Genomic DNA, 13,647 nt, shown 5'->3' with positions numbered 1-13,647 from the left:
CAAGCCGCAAGGTGAAACGTGAACAAAGGCTTCTTCAAAACCACCGAAGGCAAAACGTAGAGAGAAAATAGAGAGTAATTACGAAATCCAAGTGTTCCACTTTGGAACTCATACGACACCTCAGTGTCTACTCAGCAGTGACCACTCCACCGCATCTTCCTCACCCCGAAGGGCACTCGAATCATGGCCGTCCACACAAATACCTGTCTCCTTCTACAGGTCAACAACAAAGTGAACTCCACTGCTTTGTTCCAAAGTATCTGCCACCCTGAAAAGCATCCGAGACGTGGCCGTCCACACAAATATCTGTTTCCCTCCACAGGTTAACGACAAAGTGGACTCCACCGGATTACTCCAAAAATCCATATGTGGATTGTAGTGACAGACACTGTTACTGTTTATCATCCATCAATAGAGACTAGCAGGCTGCTGTCTCTCTCTCTCTTCTCTCCCTCTCTGTCTCTGTCTCTGTCTCTCTCTCTCTCTCCTCTGACTGACTCCGACTGTCTGTTCCACCAACGTCATTACATCCTTATCTTTTGTTGTCGTAACCACGCCCCCCCCCCCCCACACACACACACACACACACACACACACACACTACTCTACCTTAAAGGGACATTCACCAATAGTAACCTAGTCTGTAACATTCTTGACTTAGAGATTGGATCACGTGGGACTGTTTGTTTCAGCACTTTATGACTGTAAATGTGCTTTGCCCCTGAGTGAAGTAAGATGTGATAATGACCATTTCTGTGCCATTTTACATGACTCTGGAAATTCAACAGTGAACTTCTTACCATGAATTCAAAGACAGGGAAGTCAGAGTCAGAGTGGAAGGGAGAAGTGAAGTGACAGAAAACTGGAAGATCAAGCTTGCCCTTTGGGTGACGTTCAATGTCCCCCACCATCAACACCAGTGTTCCAGCAAAGCTTAGTGTAAGTTCAAGCTCCTCATCTTCCATCCTGGTACATTGCAGCCTACAGGATTCAACACTGTATTCAACAATTTCAGATAATCAGCTGTTCCAGCCTTGGATCTCACATCTCCAGTATTTCTGGTAATTCTAGATTTCATTTTCTGTCCCCTCTTCACACCTTCACCACTTTCTCTGAGCTGGTACCATCACTACATGTGTTATTCCATCTTTCCTGGTCTCCAATCTATCAGGTGCATTTTTTTTTGTTCTCTCCATGCTCTCCCTTTTCCCCTTCAATTTTAATGTTTCATTTCTGTCATTTCCCAGCTCCGGTGAAAAGTCATTGACCAGAAACATTAACTCAACATCTTTCTCCTCAAATGCTGCCTGACTCATTGGATATTTTCTGTTTTCAAGCCACTTTGTTTACAAGTCTAACAACAGTGGCCCAGAGCAAGAAACTATTAAACATCAAGAAGTCACAGAAAATGTTTGAATTGGAAATCCATACAAATTTGATTGTCTCCCAAGCAAGATTCAACATAAGAAAAATATCAAGCAATATAAATCAGAGGTTGGCTAAACTTGAGTTGTTTTCTCTGGGGCGGTGGAGGCTGAGAGGAGACCTGACAGAAGTTTATAAGATTATGAGAGGCATGGATAGAGTAGATAGCCAGTATCTTTCTCCCAGGGAAGAAATGTCAAGTACTAGAGGGCATGCATTTAAGGTGAGAGAGGATAAGTTCAAAGAAGATGTGCAGGGCAAGTTTTCTTACACAGAGAGTGATGGGTACCTGGAATGTACTGCCTGTGGTGGTGATGGCAGATACAAGGCCATTATATGGGGATATGAATGTGCAGAGAATGGAGGGATACGGACATTGTGTGGGCAGAAGGGATTAGTTTAATTAGGTGTTTACTTACTAGTTTAATTAGCTCAACACAACATCGTGGGCCAAAGAGCCTGTTCCTGTGCTGTACTGTTCTACGTTCTGTAATTAGTATTGGTATTCATTTATTATTGTCACTTGTACCGAGGTACAGTGAAAAACTTGTCTTGCATACCGTTCATACAGATCAATTCATTACACAGTGCATTGCAGTAGTACAGAGTGCATTGAAGTAGTATAGGGTAAAAACAACAACAGAATACAAAGTAAAGTGTCACAGCTACAGGGAAGTGCATTGCAGGTAGACAATAAGGTGCAAGGTCAAACAAGGTAGATTGTGAGGTCAAGAGTCCAGCCCATCATATAAGGGAACCGTTCAATAGTCTTATCATCTTGAGATAGAAGCTGTCCTTGAGCCCTCAGGATCCTGTATCTTCTGCTTGATGGGAGAAGGGAGAAGAGAGAATGACCTGGGTGGGTGGGGGGTCTTTGATTATGCTGGCTGCTTCACCAAGAGGGGAGTCCATAAATGGAGCCACGGTAGAAAAAGATAGCAAACTTTTAATGATCAGAGATTTAAATCATTCTAATTTGTTGTACAATTCTAGCAGTAAAGATGAGCACTTGAACTGAAGACAAGGAATTTGGATTAGCCTAAATAGCTCTGCTTTGGTCACCAAGGGCTGACTGGCTTCTTTCTCGGTTATAAATTTCACTGATTCTTTTCTACGAGCTCCATTCCAAAAATAAAATGATACCAAATACTGCTGGGGCAAACAGCGTTGGCTCACATAAGGCAGAGCTAAAGTGGAAAGTGGTCCATATGGACAGAAGACTCACACTGTGTGAAATATTTATACTTTTCACTATCCATCCTCAAAATCAGATCATGTCCAATGCTGAGAATAGAGAGAATAGGCTCATGCTATATTTTCTATTTTCTCTGATGCATCATCACTGCCTTTTAGGAACTTAAATTCAAGATGTAGAACTTGCTGTTAAAAAATACCATCAGAGAAATAGGGTAGACCCACAAGAATGGTGATAGAACATGAGAATTTAACTTCAGGGAAGCCTTTACACTATCCTGAAATACAGGTTGTATCAGAACCAGAGGTCACCCAGTATAACCCTTCCATTTAGAGAGAGAGAAGGGGACAAAGCAGATAACTGTGGACTAGTTAGTTAAATGTCCGCATTGATAAGCTCGCTAGAGCCATAATATGAAATAAGATCAATTCACTCTTAGAATGATATTGGATAATTGAGTACAACCAGCATGGATTTGTAAAGGGCAAGCTACAGTGAATGACATTCTTTGAGGATATAACACTGTTCATTGACAAAGGAAATTAACTAGTTTTTTTAAAATTCATTTACCGGATTAAACTCACTGGCAAACTGGGCCAGCATAGAATTCTCATTCCTAATTACTCCTTGAGAAGGTGATGAACTGCCTTCTTGAACCACTGTACTTCCACAGTGTTGCTGGCTGGGGAGTTCCAGGACTTAGACTCATTCAATGACAGTAAGTTGTTGGAAAGGATCTTGTAGATGGTGCTTTTTCCAAGTGCATGCTGTCCTTACCTTCTAGGATACATAGCTCACGGTATTGCCTGACTACCTGACCTAAGCCTCTCAGGACCCAATCACATTGTGTCCGCTTTGAATCAGGCAAATGTTCTCGTAAAACCGTTGGGATCTGTTGGGCCGTGAACAGCTCAGTACTTTATCCAGACCAGGATGATTTGCTTCACATTAGCACTTCTCCTCTGCTCTTGATCAATATTTGAATTTTCATCCTCAAACAGATAAACAGCATATTTGAGGTTGCAGTGATGGTTGGGTTGGGTATGGAATAAATTGGAAGCCCTTAGGGTCAAATTGGCTTCAGATTAGCCATGGTCATATCAGATTTGGATTGTCTGAGGTTGGGTTTGACCAGTGGGCTATGGTCAGGTCGGATTGACTGTGGTTGGGTTGGGTTCACTTTGGCCTTGGTTGGGTCAGGTTTGGATTGGAAAACTTGGGTCAGGTTTTAAGACTATACGTGGCAGCTGTCCAGGTCATGGGGTTAGAAGGAGCTGGTGACTTGTATGTTACATATATGGTGCCATAGGAGCAGAAGAGGCCACCCATCCCCTCACGTCATAGAGTCATAGATTAATACAGCACGGAAACAGGCCCTTAGGCCCAACTCGTCCATGTCAACCAAGATGCCCATCTAAGCTAGTCCCATTTGTCCATGTTTGGCCCATATCCCTCTGAACCTTTCCAATCAATCCACCTGCACAACCTTTAAATGTTGTTAATGTACCTGCCTCAACCACTTCCTCTGTTAGTTCATTCCATATACCGACCACCTTCTTGGTGAAAAAGTTGTTCCTCATGTTCCTATTAAATCCCTCCCCTCTCATCCTAAACCTATACCCTCTGGTTCTTGATTCCCCAGCCCTGGGAAAAAGACTGGGTGCATTCACCTATCTATGCCCCTCATGATTTTATACACCTCTATAAGGTCACCCCTCATTCTCCTACACTCCAAGGAATAAAGTCCTGTCCAGCCCAGCCTCTCCCTATAACCCAGTCCCTCAAGTCTTGGCAACATCCTTGTAAATCTCCTCTGCACTCTTTCTAGCTTAATGGCATCTTTGCTACAGCAGGATGACCAAAACTGAGTACAATATTCTAGGTGTGGTTCACCAATGTCTTACACAACTGCAACATAATGTCCCAACTTCTATACTTAATGCCCTGACTGATGAAGGCCAGCATGCCAAAAGCCTTCTTTACCACCCTGTCGACCTGTGACACCACTTTCAGGGAACTATGTACGTGTACTCCTGGGTCCCTGCTCACCATTCAATGTAATCAAGGCCTACCTAGCTCAGGCCTCATCTCCTACCAGTTCTCCATAACCTCTCAATCCCCAATCTTTCAGAAGTTCAGATCTACCTCCACTTTAAATACTTCTAATGAGCTAGGCTCCACACTGATCTGGGGCAGACAATTCCAGAGATTCACCATTCTCTGCAGAAGTAACTTCAATGCCCCTTAGTTTTAAATGATAGCCCCTTATCCTGAAACTGTGTCCCCTTGTTTGAGATCCTCTCACTAGTGAAAACATCTCAACATCTATCCTGTCACGCCCCTTTAGGATCTTGTATGCTTCAGTACAATCACCCCTCATTCAACCAGATTCTGGCTCTCTACCCTATCTATGCTTCTCATGATTTTATAAACTTCTATCAGATCTCCCCTCAGCCTCTGGCGTTCCAGGGAAAACAATCCAAGTTTGTCCGACCCCTCCTTATATCTAAGATCCTCTAATCCAGGCAGCATCCTGGTAAACCTCTTCCAAACTCTCTCCAAAGTCTCAACATCCTTCTTGTAACGGGACGACCAGGACTGCACACAATACTCCAAGTACTTCAATCCATGCTAACATACTTCCTTCAATACCATGAACTATTAACTTTTGAAACAACCTTTTATGTAACACCAAGGATTCACCTACTTGTTCAAGGGAGGTGAAAGGTCCCCTGGACCTTATTGAAGAGAGATCAAGTAACTGAGCTCCTAGCTATTACTCAAGAAATTCAACCATTAGATTGACTGGTCAATTGTCTCAGTAATAGCTTTTAAATTGGCTGCTCTGTTTGCCTGCTTAGAAACAGGCAGAATCAAAGCTAATTGTTTGGCTGTGATGTAACTGGTAATATTCTGCCATGGACACAATGGGTTGAATGGCCTCCTTCTGTGGTATACATTTTTCTGTTTCAAGGATGTAGCTGGACCATTGGGACAGAGCAAGGGAGTGGGATTAATCAGCTAGCTCTATCAACGTGCAGATGCAAACAATGGCCTCCTTCTGTTTTGTATCATTCTATGTTTGCTGACATTAATGGATGAATATTTTATGTTCTTGTGCATTTGTTTGTTGGCTAATTTTATGAAATCCATTAACCTGTCTATTTTATGGAGTAATGCATTCACCAAAATAGTCAAGAATAGATGATTATACGACAGTATCAAGCATTGATCCAATTGTATCGTCAACAGTAATTTCTCCACTTGTATTTTTAAACAAAGCACTTGCTTGGCAGAGATGTTGACCAATTAAGAATCATGTGGAAAACCTTTTGACACATGCAGATGGCGACTTCCTTTGTGCATGGGTGCATGGTGAAATAGATTTGTCTGCAACACAGATAGTCCCAAACTCACGTGTGTCGTATGAATAAATCAGCAGCTCATCTGGATGCATCGAAATCCAAATTGGATCAAATTCAGTTGTTATTTCCAGATAAACCACCAAGGTCCAATTTAAACCAGTTTAAGTCCTGGCAGCACTTAGTGATGAGAACAGCTTCAGGAAACCTTGTCGACCCACAGATTACATTGAAGCTCATTTATAAATTTACATAATGTTTGCATTTACCTTCGTGAATTCTTTCAACAAGACAGAATACATTTTTACTTCGATTCTGAAGAGTAGAGCCCGAGATTGCTTCACTTGTACAGTTAAGAAATGCCCAGCTGTTCCATAAGTTGGTAACACAGCTGCAAATTGCCAGTGGGGGTGAGGGTGGGGTCAAACTCTCTCTCACTGGGTCTGCAGTTCCATTGTGCTTCTGGACCTGAATGCTGTGGTCTGCAATGTGCTGGAGCCAGAACTCCCTTTGTTGACCTTCATTCCCATTGTGAGTGAGGCAGGTATTTATTACGCATCCCTAATTACTCGAAGAGACTGATGGGTCTTCTTCCTGAACTGCTGCACTTCTTGGCTAACGGAGGCATGCTCTGCCAATCTTACTTAAATATGCATCCTCTCTGCAATTGAATTGAAATCTCATGATCGTTTTTGTTACTCATTTTGCAGGATCTCAGGTGCCATTGAACGCAGAACATAGAAGAGTACAGCACAGGAACTTTCAATTCACTATGTCTGCTGCTGACCATGATGCCAATTTAAACTAAAGCCACCTGCCTGCACATAGTCCTTATCTCTCCATTCCCTGCCTGTCCAAATGCCTCTCAAACTTTGCTCTTGTATCTGCTTGCACCACCTCCCCTGACCATGCATTCCAGGCACCTATCGCTCTTGGTAAACATCTTGCTTTATGAATCTCCTTTAAACTTTCCTTCTATGCCCTCTAGTATTTGACACTTCCACCCTGGGAAAAAGGCTCTGACTGTCATCCTTATCTATGCCTCTTGTAATTTTATATACTTCGATCAGTTCGTCCCTCAGCTGCCGACGGTCCAGAGAAAACAATGCAAGTTTGTCCAACCTCCCCTTATGTCAAGACCTGCATGTATTAGTCATTCTCTGGTTGCTCTTCAGATGAGCAACTTTCCAGGCTATTTCAGGGTGGGTCAGGCTGACAGTCACATATAGGCCAGACCAGGTTAGAATAGTAGATTTCCTCCTCTGAGGGACATTGGGTTTATAAGACAATCTACCCGTTGTCTTCATTGCCAAGACTAATTTAGCTTTTTTTTCCAAATTACAGATTATTAATCTGAAGTTAAATTCCACAATTGTCGTAGTGAGATTCGAACTCAGGTCTCCGGACTGTTTGTCCTGTGATTTAACTGCTGTGCCATGCCACCAACTTTTTGGGTTCAAGCAAGTTTTTGTTCAGGTCCATGATCCCAAAACAGCAATAAAATAAGACTGATAACAATATGCAATACTTGCTAGAGAGTTGCAAAACCTTGCATCATGAATTGAAAGAGCTGGTCATTGACTTCAGGAAGGAGGGCGGTGCACACGCTTTTGTTTACATCAACAGTGTTGAGATCAAGAGAGTTGAGTGCTTCAAGTTCCTAGGAGTGAACATCACCAATAGCCTGTCCTGCTTCAACCTTGTAGACGGCACTCCAGCGCCTCTACTTCTTCAGGAAGCAAAAGAAATTTGGCATGTCCCCTTTGAGCCTCACCAATTTTTATTGATGCACCGCTGAAAGCATCCTATCCGGATGCATCACAGCTTGGTATGGCAACTGCTCTGCCTGAAATTGCAAGAAACTGCAGAGAGTTGTGGACACAGCCAGGCACATCAAAGAAAGCATCCTCCTCACCATGGAGTCTGTCTACACTTCTTGCCGCCTCGGTAAAGCAGCCAACACAATCAAAGACCCCACCCACCCAGGACATTCTCTCTTCTCCCCCCCTCCCATTGGGCAGAAGATACAAAAGCCTGAAAGCACGCACCACCAGGCTCAAGGACAGCTTCAATCCCGCTGTTATAAGACTATTGAATGGTTCCCTATTACGACAAGATGGACTCTTGACCTCACAATCTACCTCGTTATGACCTTGCACCTTATTGTCTGCCTGCACTGCACTTTCTCTGTAAATGTAACACTCTATTCTGTATTCTGTTATTGTTTTCCCTTGTACTACCTCAATGTATTGATGTGATGAAATGATCTGTATGGATGGCGTGCAAAATAAAGTTTTTCACTGTACTTTGGTATATGTGACAATAATAAACCAATTTATTGGTATTAGTATTGGTTTATTATTGTCACTTGTACCGAGGTACAGTGAAAAACTTGTCTTACATACCAATCGTACAGGTCAATTGATTACACAGTGCAGTTACATTGAGTTAGTACAGAGCGCGTTGATGTAGTACAGGTAAAAACAATAACAGTACAGAGTAAAGTGTCACAGCTACAGAGAAGCAGTGCAATAAGGTGCAAGGTCACAACAAGGTAGATCATGAGGTCATAGTCCATCTTGTCATTGAATAGTTCCCTTATACAATGAGATGGACTATGACCTCATGACCAATTTGCCAATTACACATTTACTTTCATTATGAACCTGCAGGGATTATGTGCAACCTCCAAATTTAGGATATTTCAATTTTGAAACTGCAACTTTTAAGAACAAGTTTACTGATCATTTATTCCACCTGCTGTTGCTGTCTGGAATCTCCTGTGTTCCAATGTGCACAAGTAGTAAATGATTTGCATAAAGTCACATTCTATATATATTTGGATGTTTATTTATTATGGTCATTCATCCATGAACTGACATGGGAAAACTTATATGACCCTGGAGACATCTCAATGGCTTACTTGCTCTAACTCAAATTTTGAAAGTTAAGTAATAGATCACTGATTTATTAGACTGTGGAGTTAATTCATCAACCATGCTCAGAGAGGAGGCACTGGACTGGTTACAGCCTGTAGAGCTGACTCTCTGATATGCACTTGAGCTGGTTTTGGCTCCCCATGGTATCTGATGGATCCCCTCAAGCATTTCCATTGACTATTGCAATACATCTTTTCTGTGATACTTTAACTGGGAGATCATGCTTTATTTTTCTCAGGGAGTTATGGGAAGGACTGTTTGACTAAGATTGGAAATTGTAGAAGTGAAATGGAGGGATGCTGAGAACTTCTGATCTGGAAACACCAGGGTTCTTTCTGAAAATACTGGAGCTTCATAGCTTTTAAGATCATCAAAGAGAGAGAGGGGGCGAAGAGAGAGGGGAAGAGAGAGAGATTAGAGGAGTACAAGATGATAAGAGGCATAGATCAATTGGATAGTCAGAGACATTTTCCCAGGGCGACAACGGCTAGCACGAGGGGGCATAATTTTAAGGTGATTGGAAGAAGATATAAGGGGGATGTCAGGGGTAAGTTTTTTACACAGAGAGTGGTGGTTGCATGGAACGCACTGCCAGCAGAGGTTGTGGGGGCAGATACATTAGGGACATTTAAGAGACTCTTAGATAGACACAAGAATGATAGAGAAATGGAGGGCTATGTGGGAGGGAAAGTTTAGTTAGATCTTAGAGCAGGATAAAATGTCAGCACAACATCGTGGGCCGAAGGGCCTGTACTGTCCTATAATGTTCTACGTTCTATGTAAAAATCATTATTACAGAGGAACTAGGAACTGGAGTAAAATAATCATGGTTGATTTGAACTTTGGTCATTCGATTGCCAGCAGTCCAAAGATCTATCTCATATTTGAATGTATTTATGTCTCAGCATCCACAACTCAATGGGGAACTTATCAATCTTTCACCATTTAGAGAACACGTGGCTTTTCTATTCTCAGCTGTTGATGAGTCAGCATACTGGGGCAAGATGTGTTTAATTATGTTTTTCTTGTGAATGTTGTGTATCTGATGCTATGTGCCTGTGATGCTGCTGCAAGTAAGTCTTTCATTACACCTGTGCATACATGGACTTGTGCGTGTGACAATAAACTCAACTTTGAATTTGACTTTTCTTCACCAAAATTCCAAGAACGTTTCCACCAGGATCTAGTTTACATTGAGTATAGATCCATCTTGCTCAATCTTTCCTTGTACAGTTCCTTGTAGCAATATTTTTTTAATCTAGTATGCCATTCCTCTAACAATAAAGGCCAGCATGTATTTTTCTTTCAATTATTTGTTGTATTTGCTTGATAGCTTCCAGTATTTTTTGTAAAATGATGCACGGCTACGTCCAAATACCAGCGGTTCAAAGTCTTCTCCATTTAAATAGATTTTTAATGTAACATTTCACCATAATGTAAGTCATCTGACATCTTTCTGGCCACTGTCTATGTCCCTTTGCAGATTCTTGGTGCTCTCACATCTTATTCATTTTAGTTTGTGTCATCAGAAAGTTTGAAGGTAACCAATTTATCCAAGCTCTTTGTCTTCTGTCAAGTTTGCAAGCTGGAACAAATGGGGTGCCCCAGGGAGCAGTCCTGTGGCCTCTGCTACATACACTTTATATTAATGACTTAGGTGAAGGGACAGCATTATGTGTTGAAGTTTGCTCCCATTCCTGGCAGAGGAAGAGGGAACGTACATTACGCAACCAGTGGTGCCTTTGCGTACATGACCAATACCGAGAAAACATCTGCTGTGTTTCGGTGACTTACCCATTGACATGCCTGGGCCAATTTCCTGACCAGGACACCTTCACCCAGAAATGGTCACTAATGCAATCTACTCCAGGTAAAACTGCTGTTATATGCAATTTGTGTATTAAAAAGTACGCAAATGGGTACAAACCATCAGATTAGATTAGGTTCTTTTATTGTCACACACACCAGGTTGCAAAGAAGTTCCTTGTTGCATGAAGCTCACAGAATAAACAGTATACATGGCAATAATAATGACAGTGATGAGCACAAAACAGCAGAATGGTGCAAAGATAGTCTTGCAATCTGAAGTAGTGCAAAAAGAAACGCTGAAGTGACAATAATGGAATAACCGAGAGAGGTTATTCTTTTAGAATAGAGAGGTTATTTAGAGTAGACTTTTACTGCTCCCCCTGTCCCTATAATGTTTATTTCATCTGCATTGAACTTAAATAAACGTTATTTCCCTTTGATGGAACTATTTAAATTATGCTTTTCCAGTACTCTTTTATAACTTCTTTAATAATGGATCCCAGTATTTTCCAGACAACTGACTTCAGGCAAACTGGTATATCATTTCCTGTTCGTCTCCCCCTCCTTTCTTTTAAAACAAAACATTTGTGGCATTTCCAATCTGTGGGAACCTTTCCAGGATCCGGCGAATTTTGAAGACAGAAGCTAACGTAGCCTTCGTTTTAACAGCACTTCGTTAATAATCCCAGGATGCATGCAAATTGGGGATTGGTCCATTCCCTCTCCTGTTAGTTTGTCCAGAACCTCTTGTCAACTGATGTTAATTGTTTTAAATTCCTGACCCTTTTTGGCCTCTTATCAATTATTTTGGGTGTAATTTTAGTGTCTTCTACTGTAAAGCCACAAAAAATATTTGTTTAAACTGCCTACTATTTCCTTATTTCCTGTTTTTAATTCCTCTGATTCAGCTTCTCAACAACCTGTGTTTTCTTTTGCTCATCTTTCCGATTTGTAAACTCAGAAAAGCATTTCAAATCTACTTTTATATTTTTTGTGTGATTACAATCCTAATTAATTTTCTCCCGTTTTTTATATTTTTAATCTTGCTTTGCTGGTTTTTAAATTTCTCACAATCTTGAGACATAGAACATAGAACAGTACAGCACAGAACAGGCCCTTCAGTCCACAATGTTGTGCCGACATAGCTAATCCTTCCTACTTAGAGAATGCCCATATTCCCTCCATTCTCCTCTCGTTCATGTGCCCATCCAAGCCCCTCTTAAAAGCCCCCAATGAACTTGCCTCCACCATCCTATCAGGCAACGCATTCCAGGCATCCACCACTCTCTCAGTAAAAAATGTACCCCTCACGTCTGTTCTGAACCTACCCCCCTCACCTTAAATGCATGCCCTCTGGTATTGGACCACTCAATAATGGGAAAAAGATATTGCTCGTCCATCCTATCTATGCCCCTCATAATTTTATACACTTCCAACAGATCACCCCTCAGCCTACGCCGCTCCAGAGATTGAAAGCATTCCATAAGCCTTTCATTAATCGAGGTATTGTGTATAGGAGTCAAGAAGTTATGATGCATCTCTATAGAACTCTGGTTAGGCCACATTTAGAGTATTGTGTGCAGTTCTGGTCACCTCACTATAGGAAGGATGTCGAGGCTTGAGAGAGGGTGCAGAGGAGGCTTACTAGGATGCTGCCTGGATTAGAGGGCATGTGCTATCAGGAGAGGCTGGACAAACTTGGGCTCTTTTCTCTGGTGTGGCAGAGACTGAGGGGTGATCTGTTGGAAGTGTATAAAATGATGAGGGGCATAGGGTGGACAAGCAATATCTTTTTTACAGAGACCTGGTTTTTTTCTTTTCTCAAAAGCCCCTTCCTTCTGTGTAATACCACTCTTAACCTGTTAAATTAGCTGGGGTTAGATAACTCTATGGATGAATGGGTCAGAATGGGAAACAGCACGATCAGTACTGATTTTAAAATGTTATGAGTTTGGAGAAAGAGTTTACAGAATTCTGTATTTGCGACCTGGGAACAAAAAAATCGAAAGCTTCTAATCGGCAATAACCAAAGCTGTATTCATAAACTGGAGGCCAGAGCTATCAAATAAAACATGTTTATATTCATTTGCAAATCTAAATCTTTTTTCATTTGACAACCATAGTTTGTAAATATTAATAAATTGTGAAGCTGTTAAGCCACATAATCCTGCCCATTATGGTAGATTTAGGTTGCAGTAATTAGCTTTTACCTTAAGCATGTGAGTCAAACAATGCGCTGGAATGTGTAATTTTCCAAGGGTTGTTCTGTTGGCATGAACCTTGCAGGCTACTCTCCAGCACACTGACAGCAGATGGACTGGGAAGATGGGACCCAGCTGTTACTGTGTTACTGACGGACTCCTGCAATGCTTTTGCTCATTTACAATTTATCAGACTTTGCTGTCACATCCGCCAAAGGCTGAACTAGTCCCACACTTTGGAGTCGAGCTGAGGTATTTCTAGTTAGTTGAGCCAAAAACCTGTCTCCTACCATCTGCTTTAACAGGTTCACGAAGTGTAGATAATAAGTTATAAAGTGTCCCATGTTAATATGTTTATTATTGGCCTGCTTTGGGTACCATTTTTGACAGAAAAATACACCTGTGATTCAACTGCTTTCCTGGTAACCCATGCCAAATGACCTCATTATATTTTCAGCTTTCAGATTTTGCATTCTATGTGGGTCAATGTTCTGCTCTTCCCCACCTACCCCTGAGCAAACAGCTCACTTCACACCAATGAAACACATTCACTGCAAAACATTTACCTGTTTACATAAAGACATTTATAAACTTTAATGATTATAAGCTGCAGTCAGATTGCCTGTTGGATGGCAGCCTCCAGCTGGTGATTGCTTGCGAGGCATCCAGCATGCAGTGGGAATTGTAGGCACTCAGTGACCATGAAAATCCTTGTA

At 41.7% G+C, this 13,647-nt stretch overlaps 1 long non-coding RNA gene across 1 annotated transcript in view; it reads right to left on the bottom strand.

Moving 5' to 3' along the window:
- The window catches only part of LOC127581737 (uncharacterized), a 31,842-nt gene extending 18,821 nt beyond the window's left edge, over nt 1-13,021 (bottom strand). The window contains exon 1 of the long non-coding RNA XR_007958000.1: nt 12,941-13,021. This is a non-coding gene — a long non-coding RNA (uncharacterized LOC127581737). The remainder of the gene's footprint in view (nt 1-12,940) is intronic.
- Nucleotides 13,022-13,647: the final 626 nt, after the last annotated feature.

This window comes from Pristis pectinata, chromosome 22, assembly GCF_009764475.1.
Source record: "Pristis pectinata isolate sPriPec2 chromosome 22, sPriPec2.1.pri, whole genome shotgun sequence".
Taxonomy (NCBI): domain Eukaryota; kingdom Metazoa; phylum Chordata; class Chondrichthyes; order Rhinopristiformes; family Pristidae; genus Pristis; species Pristis pectinata.
This window is presented reverse-complemented; position numbering and strand designations above follow the sequence as displayed.